Below are 12763 nucleotides of genomic sequence, written 5' to 3'. Positions count from 1 at the left end.
GAGTTTGGGCCTAATGACTCAAAAGTCATACTCAAACCAAGGCACGGGTATGTGCCAAAATCCCTCAACACACCGTTCAGGGCCCAGGTTATTTCCCTGTGCGCCCTCCCGGTGAACAATGAGGAGGCGGATGCTAATCTCCTTTGCCCCGTCAGGGCGCTGAGAGCTTATGTGTCCCGCTCGTCTGTCTTCAGGCAGACCGAGCAGCTCTTTGTTTTGTTTGGCGGACACTCCAAGGGACTGGCCACATCAAAACAGAGCCTATCCAGATGGATAGTCGATGCCATAGCGCTGGCTTACACTTCTAAGGGCCTGCAGTGTCCTTTGGGTGTCAGAGCGCACTCCACGAGAGGCGTGGCCTCGTCGTGGGCGTGGTCTAGTGGGATTTCCTTGCATGATATCTGTATGGCGGCGGGCTGGGCCTCGCCGTCTACATTTATAAAGTTCTATAACCTAGAGGTTCCCGACCTTACAGGCCAAGCTGCTGTCGGTCTAGAATTCAGTACTATCTGTCCCGCTGGGCAGGCGCAGAATGCTGAGTTTTGATTGAGTATCGCTCACTGATCGATGGAACAGCTCCATGGGTGTTGAATAGCCCTTACTTTTGCCCAGTTCAGGCTGAACGCGTTCACCCTGTCTGCGGGATATACTGTTGACATAACTAGCTCCTATGGGATGCTATTTCATGGGGAATGATGCTGGTAGCCTCTCTTCTCCGACTCTCTGTGAGTCTACGGTGATTATGCACTATATGAGCCCCGGGCTACTGCCCTTGGGACTTTGGTGTCGGATCCCAGTACGCACGGCGTCTTACATTGTGTTCCCCATAGCGTAAGATATTACGCAGTACGAGAGATACTCTCGTAAGAGAACGTACTCGGTTACTAACGTAACCTCGGTTCTCTCTAGAGAGGGAACGAGTACTGCGTATCTTGCCGTGCATACAACAGCGCTGGTTCGCTTCAGCGATGAAAACCAGTTTGTATCAGCCTGTCGAGCGTATTTATTGGCCAAGGCCACGCCTATTCTGGCGGGACGCGACGAAATGGGCGCGAAGCACCCCCATTGGATGTCACGTCACGCAGGGCCTCTCTCGATAGGCTTGCTGCTGTTGCCGCAGGGCAGCCAATAGGCGCGCAAGCCGTCTTGCCTATGTCTGCACGCTGCCGCACAGCGTTTTACATTAATCAAAATTAAAGGATAATTTTTGGCTTCAATATCTCGTGGAAAAGAGGTTTTCACATGATCAAGTCAAATTTTATTTTTTAACAGCAGACAATCAAATAATAAATGAAGAGTAAAATTAATTAATCTGTCATCAGGATTAAAAATTTAATAAAGAAACATTTTAACAGTTAAAATTAGCCTACTTTTAATATTTCTAAGTAAAATATAATTAGCTAACACACAAGGTATAATATTATTTGCCTAAAGATAATTCAAGTTGGTTGAGAGATCTCTCTTCGAAAAGAACAGGTTGAAAGAAGCAAGGAATGAGTCCAAACACTGACCAGCACAGCAAATATTATTTCTCTTATGCAGATGCTTATCAGCACATGGCTAAAAAACTTTCACACATTGTCTCGTACCCCAAATTGTGTCAGAAAGTTGTTTATCTTAATACAATACACAATAGAGAACTACTGCACAACATGTCTCTTCTGCAAGATGTTCGGCAAAGATAACATTCGTTTGTCACTTTATTCTGAGACATTCAAGTATTTGTGACATGCAAACATCTAACAGAAACTTACAGACTTTTGCCCTCATCTAAACACCAAGTACAAAAGTTCAGCTTAAGTCAATCAGCTACATTTTGAGGCATAAAGATGAATAAAAGAAAAGCATTAAAACACAGGCCTACATTTCAAATGATAATAATTGGTAAACACATCAACATTATAATAATGAGATTAAGTTTGATTAAATTGTATTTCAGATCTAAATGATTAAATGATAAAACATAAGCAAATGATAAAACAAGCAAGAAATAAATATTTTTTTCTTTTTCTGCTTCATCAAGCATCACAAACACCTCTGAACGATAGTCATACCAGATGGGTGGAATCTGAGATCTGATAAAATCTGTGATCCATGTTTGAGGTAAAATTATTCCTGGTTTGTATATTTGGTCATGAAGACACATCTTACAGCGTGTTTTGTGTGACTGACTTTGTGTTTCTGTAAAGTGGATGTGAAGAATGAGATTAATGACTGTAAATACAGCTCATGTTTGGCTGCTATAGTTAATACAAGTGTGAAATCTAATTGAAAATCTACATTAAACCTGAAATTAAACCTAGAATAAAAATGTGTATGGAGTTAATATTGTTCCATAATTAAACAAACAAATCCAGCATTTTGCAAACAAATCCAGCATTTTGCAAACAAACTTGACCTTTTCTCAGCGGTATCGGCCATGGGGCTGTTTCCAGCAGCTGTGCCAGCTCGGAGAACCATAACTGGGTCTTCCAGAGAGGTGCTATCAGTAGCAAAATAGTAGTAAAAATATTTGGCAATGAGCGTTGTCTTCTGAGGCGAAGAGGTCGACCTCTGCCTCACCGAAGATGCTCCATATTAGCTGAACCGTCTGTGGGTGAAGAGATCATTCCCCTGGGGGAACATTGTCTCTGGATAACATATCCACACCCTGGTTCATAATGCCTGGCACATGCACCGCCCTTAGGGAGCGCAGGTTGTGCTGAGCCCATAAAAAGATGTTCTTGGCTATGGCATGCAGGTTGGTTGACCTGAGACCACCCTGGCAATTTATGTAGGACACCACTGCCATGTTGTCCGTCCAGACCAGGACGTAGTGGCCTTTTAAGCATGGGAGAAAAGCTTGCAGCGCTAGAGCAACTGCTCTCATCTCTAGACAGTTTATGTGTAGGCGCCTCTCCGGGCTTGCCATAGTTCAGAGATGGACCTGCCCTCGTAAAGGGCATCTGTCGAGATCACCTTTCTCTTTGTAACCACACCCATACTCACTCCTGACTGATACCAGTCGGCTGCTTTGCAGGGAGCCAGGGCTCTGATACACCTGTGGTTCGCTCTGATTTGTAAGTGGTCAGATCGCCATGCGTGAGTTGGTACACAGGGTTTTAGCCAGCGCTGGAGAGCAGCGTATGTGCATTAGTCCGAGCTGGAGTACTGATGATGCTGAGGCCATAAGACCCAACATCCTCTGAAATCTCTTGAGAGGCGCGCAGGCACTGAATAGTGAGCGCACGTTCTGATGTGAGGCGCGATTTCATTTGAACAGAGTCTATCACTGTACCCAGGAAAGAAATACTCTGGCTGGGAGACAGTGTGCTCTTGGAAATGTTGATCCTGAGCCCTAGGCTTTCTATATGGCTGAGGAGCCAGGATCTGTGAGTTATCAATTATTCCTCTGATTGGGCTATAACCAGCCAATCGTCGAGCTAGTTTAACACTCGCACTCCCCGCTGTCCCAGGGGGGTAAGTGCTGTGTACATGCACTTCGTTAAAGTACGAGGCGCTAGTGATAGGCCGAACGGTAGTACTGTGTACTGGTAAGCCTGGCGAATCTGAGAAATGTCTTGTAAAGGGACGAATTTGTTTGGTTTTCAGCATCCTGAACGGTCGCATCATAAGTGCTTTGTTCAGATGCCAGAGGTCTAGGATGGGCTGAGGCCGCCATGCTTTTTTGGAACGAGGAAGTAACGACTGTAAAAGCCCGACTCGCTTTGTGAAAATGTCTGTAATGCGTACTGATTACCGAACCGAAAGCCTCGTACCAAACAGTTCACAGTTTCAGCGATTTCAGCGTGGCTGGTTCCAGGCCGAAAACCCACTCATAGTGTCCGTCTGGGTCATGCAGAGAGCTCGAGAGGGCTCTGCATGACGCGCGAAACAGAGCGAGGATTCCTGTCCGTCCGCTCTGGCATCCTTTGTGAGTGTCACTTCTTTTTGCGTGGCTCGATCAAAGGGAGAGAGAGAGAGAGAGAGAGAGGGAAGAGCGGGGTCGTCGTCAGCGAAAACAGGCAGTCGAGCCCGCAGGGTGGGGAGATCCAGTTAAATTGATCTTTTAGAAAAAGTGTGACGCGACGGCGAACACACTATTGTTTTAAAAGGAGATAGCGTGCCGGATGGCACAGCAGAACAGTGTGCTGATGGCGGCGTCCGGTGAAGACCAGGCTTATCCCGCTGAAGGCTTTTTGACGGCGGCGAAGGCTTCTTTTCCAGAGATCAGCAAAGTGGTGATTTCGCTGAAGGAGACAAAATCTGACTACCTTGGCTGAATGGGCCATTATGAAGGCTTAGGCCACGCCCATTCTGGCGTGAAGCAGCCTGATTGGTTCTCGCATCTGAGCTGCCTCGCCATAGGTTCGTGCAGTTGCCGCAGCACAGCCAATGACCACGCTAGTCGCTCATCTATGTCTGCTGTGCAGCTGCACTACGTTTTAAAATTTGGCTTCAATATTCTGGAGAAAAGTAGTTTTCCCATAGCGTGAGCTAGCCTTACGCAATACGAGAGACCTCTCGAAAGGGAACATTTGTAGACAATCACCTACAGAACCTCAGCATTTTCCAAACACTTTTATCTTTAAATGGAAAAAAATCTGTATTCTTCAGGAGGGGCAGGTCCTATATCCACCTTATTTTTTATTTTATTCAATTTTTTTAATGCCAAGGTATCAAAAATACCAGTACATAGCAAAAATTTAAAATTTAAATGATAATAAAATCCATAATTTATACATAAAACACAAAGAGAAACCCGGAAGCACATTGCACGTTTTTATTTTGCGTGATCCATATGAATATTGATTCAAAATAGGGCTGGGTAAAAATAACTAATTCTCATTTTTATTCATTTCTTATTTTCATGAAGGAATATCAATTCTTAAATTTGAAGAATCAATCTTTTAGTCAGTCATTTTTAGTTGTTGAACGAACAGAACATTGTAGTGCCCCTTCTATCCAATAAATCGCAATTTGCTTGTGTGCTTTGTTATAAAGTTTCAGATTTCAAATGATGTAGCTCCTCAGTTCAAGCGGTTCTGAATACCATTTCTTCCTTTCTAAGTAAACTATCAGGAATAAACTAATCATGTCTCATGAAATGTTTCAAACTAAGAAAGCTTGAGAACAATGTCACATTTACCTCATAAAAGTCAATCAATAAACTCATTAGAAAATTAGAAAAATAACACTAGAAAATTACTTTTGGCACTATATTACATATTCATTATATGTACATTTATTTTTCTGTATATCTGAATAAATCTAACAATCTAAAAGTTTTTATATCAACCATTTAAAACAAAGTTAGCATTATAACTTAATTATTATTAAAGGGTAACTAAACACTAAAACAACTTTTTTTAGTTAATTATCTGTAAGAATGGAGCTTCATAAATGCTGTTCATTGATTCGAGTACATTTTTTGACATTTGGGTATAAAGTGTTTTAATTTTCAAATATATGGTGTAAAAACGTCAGAGTGCTGCCCTCTTCAGGTTAAACGGAAAGCTCCTGCAGTAGGGGTACTCTCTGACGTAGAATACTCTCTGACGTCACTCTGTCACGCCCTTGGTGCGAGCTGACCACGCCCTTGGCAGCCCCTGGAATAAAAGCATCTGGTTCCGTCAAAACTACTGTAGCGAGTCAGGAGTTGGAATTACAAGTATTGAAAACGATCAGGATAGATACTGTATATATTAGCATCTAGTTAGCATAGCATTTATATAGTTATTTAGATTATTTCGTGTAGCCTAGGTAGTTAATCTCGCAAATCGCTCCAGTGTGCAACCTGCAATTTACGTGGGATTGCTTCTCCAACGCAATGGATGTGGAAATGGGCTTCTCCACACAGCTTGCGCTGCCAAACGCTGCTCTTCATACCTGCATGAACTCCACCACCGCAGCGGCGTCATGATGTGAGTGAGCATATATTTTTAAAGGGCAACTAAACCCCTGCTCAAAGCCTGACTCCACCCACTGGCAATATTTGAAAAATGCTGGAAAAGTGGGCAGATCCCAGCGGAGATAGAGGCGACGAACCGAGGGCGGAGCTGAGCGGGGGGGCGTGCACCTGAGACCCGCAGTGACAGCTGCTGTCAAACTAGCTAAAATGGAGTGACGCAAGTAGCTTTGCAACAGAGCGGTCATTTGAAGTCGAGAACTTTTCTCCCCCACCTTCACCTGAAGTGGAGGAGGGTGAATTGTCTGTGGACACCAGCTCAAACTGCGGTCTTGACTCCCGCATTGCGATTGGCATCCGATTATTCTTATATTCAGTCATTTTGAGGTAATTTTTTCCAGGATTATTATTACTATTACGTTCAATATATTTTGCTGCTATGTGAAAAAAATTATCAGCAAATCGCGCCGGCGCGTTTGTCGACACCAGGGGCCAGTTGTTCAAAACATTTAATCTGGATCAAAATGATCCGGATTTTGAAATCCCATTTTTTCCTATTCAGGATCAGGTAATCCGTCTTACTTTTATGCCGTTTTTTCAAACCAACATTGGACTGGATCACCCTGATCCAGATACACAGTTTTAAAGATTACCAAATCCGGATTACCAGTGTTCTTAATGGGACAACATATCCTTTAGCTATGTAAAGAACAGGTAGAAGAGCCAACATGGAGTCACTGTAAATGCTTCTTATTTTGAGACAAAAACACAAAAATAACAAAAACATCCACTTCCATTCATAAATTTATTTTATGACCCCTCATCTGAGCCACAAAAAAAATATATGTATATATACATTGTGGATATTTTGAAAACGTCTTAAAACATTTTTTTGAATGAGGGACTGACTGGATGTATAGTATGCAATTGTTAGAAATTATTTTTGACAGGCTCATCTCTGATGATTGTTTCTTTGAAATTAACATACGGTGATGAATGACAGAAAAATGGAATTATATTATTTTTGTTTGTTATTGAAATTATTTCATGGGGACAAGATCATTTTTATTTTTACTTTACTTTACTGAATAGTTTATTGGTAGCCTATGTCTACTTTATCACTGTTACAACGGGTTACACAAGTCAAGTGCAAAATATAAATAAAAGTATATATATACACTAAATGATACAAAAGTATTATTTGACCAATTTAAAAGTTTTACTACATTTTCTTCTTGGAATCCACCTTGAAATCCTACCCCCTGTTGGGATCAGGATAATACTGTTTTTTTTATCAAAGTTATCCAAATCATACTGACAAGTTTTGAACAACACAAACTGAAGGTTTGATCCAGATTCAAATTAGGATTGGATTCCATGATCTAATCTGATTTCAGACTCATTCTTTCCCTTTTGAACAACCCATTTTCAAGATTTGATCCAATCCGATAACCAAAATCCGATCAGTTTACCTTTGAACAACTGGCCCCAGAGGATTAACTTTAGCCTAATAAGACGGAACATAAATTGTGATTAAAAATATATGCTCACTCACATCATGACGCCGCTGCGGTGGTGGAGTTCATGCAGGTATGAAGAGCAGCGTTTGGCAGCGCAAGCTGTGTGGAGAAGCCCATTTCCACATCCATTGCGTTGGAGAAGCAATCCCACGTAAAATGCAGGTTGCACACTGGAGCGATAGGCGAGATTAACTACCTAGGCTACACGAAATAATCTAAATAACTATATAAATGCTATGCTAACTATATGCTAATATATATATATATATATATATATATATATATATATATATATATATATATATATATATATATATATCCCCGTTATATACTCTATACTCGTAATTCCAACTCCTGACTCGCTACAGTAGTTTTGACGGAACCAGATGCTTTTATTCCAGGGGCTGCCAAGGGCGTGGTCAGCTCGCACCAAGGGCGTGACAGAATGACGTCAGAGAGTATTCTACGTCAGAGAGTACCCCTACTGCAGGAGCTTTCCGTTTAACCTGAAGAGGGCAGCACTCTGACGTTTTTACACCAGATATTTGAAAATTAAAACACTTTATACCCAAATGTCAAAAAATGTACTCGAATCAATGAACAGCATTTATGAAGCTCCATTCTTACAGATAATTAACTAAAAAAAGTTGTTTTAGTGTTTAGTTACCCTTTAATCACAATTTATGTTCCTTCTTATTAGGCTAAAGTTAATCCTCTGGTGTCGACAAACGCGCCGGCGCGATTTGCTGATTATTTTTTTCACATAGCAGCAAAATATATTTAACGTAATAGTAATAATAATCCTGGAAAAAATTACCTCAAAATGACTGAATATAAGAATAATCGGATGCCGATCGCGATGCGGGAGTCAAGACCGCAGTTTGAGCTGGTGTCCACAGACAATTCACCCTCCTCCACTTCAGGTGAAGGTGGGGGAGAAAAGTTCTCGACTTCAAATGACCGCTCTGTTGCAAAGCTACTTGCGTCACTCCATTTTAGCTAGTTTGACAGCAGCTGTCACTGCGGGTCTCAGGTGCACACCCAACCCCGCTCAGCTCCGCCCTCGGTTCGTCGCCTCTATCTCCGCTGGGATCTGCCCACTTTTCCAGCATTTTTCAAATATTGCTAGTGGGTGGAGTCAGGCTTTGAGCAGGGGTTTAGTTGCCCTTTAAAGGATTAGTTCACTTTTTAAAAAACTTTTACTGATAATTTACTCACCCCCATGTCATCCAAGATGTCCATGTCTTTCTTTCTTCAGTCGAAAAGAAATTAAGGTTTTTGATGAAAACATTCTAGGATTTTTCTCCATATAATGGACTTCATAGGGTACCAAACGGTCCAAGGTCCAAATAATGACAGTTTCAGTGCAGCTTCAAATGACTTTAAACGACACCAGACGATGCATAAGGGTCTTATCTTGCGAAAACGATCGGTCATTTCAAAAATAAATAAAAAAGTTTAAGTTTTATAAGCACAAATGCTCGCCTTGCTCTGTTCTGTGAAGCACGTTCGTGACTCTCTCCTGTTCGAACTCGTTCATCAAAATGAACGAATCTTTTTTTCGAGTCATTTCATTCAGTCAACAAAAGAAATGGCTCGAAAAAAGATTTGTTAATTTTTAACGAGTCTTTTTTCGAGTCATTTCGTTCATTCAACGAACGAAATGACTCGAAAAAATATTTGTTCATTTTGATGAACTTTTCGAACAGAAGAGTTCTCTCTTGTTCTCCTCTCGAGCTCTCTGCATGACCCAGACGGACACTATGAGTGCGTTTTCGGCCTAGAACTAGCTACGCTGAAATCGCTGAAACTGTGAACTGTTCGGTACGAGGCTTTCGTTTCGGTTATCGGTATGCATTACAGACATTTTCACAAAATGAGTCGGGCTTTTACGAGGGCAGGCCCATCTCTGGCCTATGGCAAGCCTGGAGAGGCGCCTACACATAAACTGTCTAGAGATGAGAGCAGACGCTCTAGCGCTGCAAGCTTTTCTCCCATGCTTAAAAGGCCACTACGTCCTGGTCCGGACGGACAACATGGCAGTGGTGTCCTACATAAATCGCCAGGGCGGTCTCAGGTCAACCAACCTGCATGCCATAGCCAAGAACATCTTTTTATGGGCTCAGCACAACCTGCGCTCCCTAAGGGCGGTGCATGTGCCAGGCATTATGAACCAGGGTGTGGATATGTTATCCAGAGACAATGTTTCCCCAGGGGAATGATCTCTTCACCCACAGACGGTTCAGCTAATATGGAGCATCTTCGGTGAGGCAGAGGTCGACCTCTTCGCCTCAGAAGACAACGCTCATTGCCAAATATTTTTACTACTATTTTGCTACTGATAGCACCTCTCTGGAAGACCCAGTTATGGTTCTCCGAGCTGGCACAGCTGCTGGAAACAGCCCCATGGCCGATACCGCTGAGGAAAGATCTCCTCACGCAGGCAAACGGGAAAATCTGGCATCCCCGTCCCGACTTGTTGGCCCTTCATGTATGGCCCCTCAACAGGTACCCGGGTGTCTCCCGGATAGGGTGCTGAAAACGATCACTGAGGCAAAAGTGCCGTTGACAAGACGCCTCTACGCTCAGAAATGGGTGGTATTCTCAAGTGTCTCACAATCATAACAGGCAGACATGCATTAGATTTGGTATTTGTTCAAAGGTTACATGCAATTTGTAGGATGGTTTGTATTTATTTGTGAAATATTATCTAGGCTCATTTATTTATATTGGCAAAACACAATGCATATGTGTTACTCCACTGCATTTCCGCTCAAATTGACCTTTGTACTTGCACATTGCTTTCTGTTTGTTTGCGAGTCGAGTTTTCCTTTGCAAAGCAGATCAAGTTTGTTTGCAAAATGCTGGATTTTTTTGCAAAATGCTGGATTTGTTTGTTTAATTATGGAACAATATTAACTCCATACACATTTTTATTCTAGGTTTAATTCCAGGTTTAATGTAGATTTTCAATTAGATTTCACACTTGTATTAACTATAGCAGCCAAACATGAGCTGTATTTACAGTCATTAAACTCATTCTTCACATCCACTTTACAGAAACACAAAGTCAGTCACACAAAACACGTGTGCTGTAAGATGTGTCTTCATGACCAAATATACAAACCAGGAATAATTTTACCTCAAAAATGGATCACAGATTTTATCAGATCTCAGATTTCACCCATCTGATATGACTATCGTTCAGAGGTGTTTGTGATGCTTGATGAAGCAGAAAAAGAAAAAAATATTTATTTCTTGCTTGTTTTATCATTTGCTTATGTTTTATCATTTAATCATTTAGATCTTAAATATAATTTAAACAAACTTAATCTCATTATTATAATTTTGATGTGTTTACCAATTATTATCATTTGAAATGTAGGCCTGTGTTTTAATGCTTTTCTTTTATTAATCTTTATGCCTCAAAATGTAGCTGATTGACTTAAGCTGAACTTTTGTACTTGGTGTTTAGATGAGGGCAAAAGTCTGTAAGTTTCTGTTAGATGTTTGCATGTCACAAATGCTCGAATGTCTCAGAATAAAGTGACAAACGAATGTTATCTTTGCTGAACATCTTGCAGAAGAGACATGTTGTGCAGTAGTTCTTTATTGTGTATTGTATTAAGATAAACAACTTTCTGACACATTTGGGGTACGAGACAATGTGTGAACGTTTTTTAGCCATGTGCTGATAATCATCTGCATAAGAGAAATAATATTTGCTGTGCTGGTCAGTGTTTGGACTCATTCCTTGCTTCTTTCAACCTGTTCTTTTCGAAGAGAGATCTCTCAACCAACTTGAATTATCTTTAGGCAAATAATATTATACCTTGTGTGTTAGCTAATTATATTTTACTTAGAAATATTAAAAGTAGGCTAATTTTAACTGTTAAAATGTTTCTTTATTACATTTTTAATCCTGATGACAGATTAATTAATTTTACTCTTCATTTATTATTTGATTGTCTGCTGTTAAAAAATAAAATTTGACTTGATCATGTGACTGGATCTCCTCCTTGCATCAATGCTTTAGACATCACCCAATAAAACATCCAAACGCCCCATTTATCCAAGATAGGATATTTGATTTAAATGATTAAATTTTAAATTGTACAGGAATGAAAGAGCCACATCTGGTTGAATTCCAGGTAGTTCAATCTTAACTTCGTGGAAATCTATTCTGGGCCCAGTTTTTCAAAAAATTTAATCTGGATCAAATTGATCTGGATTTAGTAATCCTTTTTTTTGCGATCCGTGATCACGTAATCCAGCTTACTTTTGAGCCAGTTTTTCAAAGCAACATCGTATTGGATCAATCTGATCCGGATACGAACTTTTCAGGATCACCAAATCTGGATAACCAGTGCTCAAACCGGATAGGAAATCACAATGTAGAACTATAGATATGTAAAGAGCAACAAGTAGACAAATCAAGTAACAAACACTGTACATTGAGGATATTTAACAAGTTTCAAATATAGATGTATTGAATTAAAAAAAAAATACTTAATGTCAAATACTCTACAATAATTTCATAATAATTCCCTTGCCTGTATTGTCCTGCACAACATCGCTACTAAGCGCAATGTCCCTCTCTGTGCTGACAATGATGCACCTGAGCCCCTTGGAGACCCTAACCAACCTCCTGCATTCTGCCAGAACCAGCAAACAGGACGTGCAACAAGGGACGCAATAGTTAGACACTATTTCTGATTTGGATTTGTTTTGGATTTCAAAAATCAGTGATTGCCATTCTTTGCATTTTTTTTGGTTATTCTGTAATCATTGCATGCATCACTAATAAATATTCTAAAAACAAAAATATTTTCGATTGTGATGAATATATATATATATATCAACTAGTGACAGAATAAAATGTATTGTTTTTGGTCAATTTTGACAGCTGTTTGGGGGATTATTTTATGAGGCCAAACTCTTTCCACTCTGCTGTAGGCCTATACTGAAAGGGTGAATACGTTAAAGCCTACCTAATCACTGTAGCCTGACGGATGAACAAATAAAATTAAAACCTTATGAATAAATATAGGATATCTTGTAAGATTCTGCATGATCCAAATATAGTATTATTGATACATTTTTAAAGTTTTCATTACATTTTGGGCATGAAATCCACGCTGAATCCACCCTTCTGATGGGATCAGTTTAATCCAGATTTTTTGGATCAAAGTGATCCAAATCCTATAAAAAAGTTCTGAAAAACCCAAACTAAAGGTTTGATCCACCATGATCATAAGACACCACGCGTCCAGCAGGGATGGGCAATGTCTGTCCTGGAGGGCTACTGTCCTGCAGAGTTTTAAAAAACTACACCTTCCTGTAGAGCCTGTGTTTC

This window comes from Siphateles boraxobius, unplaced genomic scaffold (genome assembly GCF_051911475.1).
Source record: "Siphateles boraxobius isolate OS27281-9 unplaced genomic scaffold, OSU_SipBor_1 401, whole genome shotgun sequence".
In the NCBI taxonomy this organism is placed as follows: Eukaryota; Metazoa; Chordata; class Actinopteri; order Cypriniformes; family Leuciscidae; genus Siphateles; species Siphateles boraxobius.
This window is presented reverse-complemented; position numbering follows the sequence as displayed.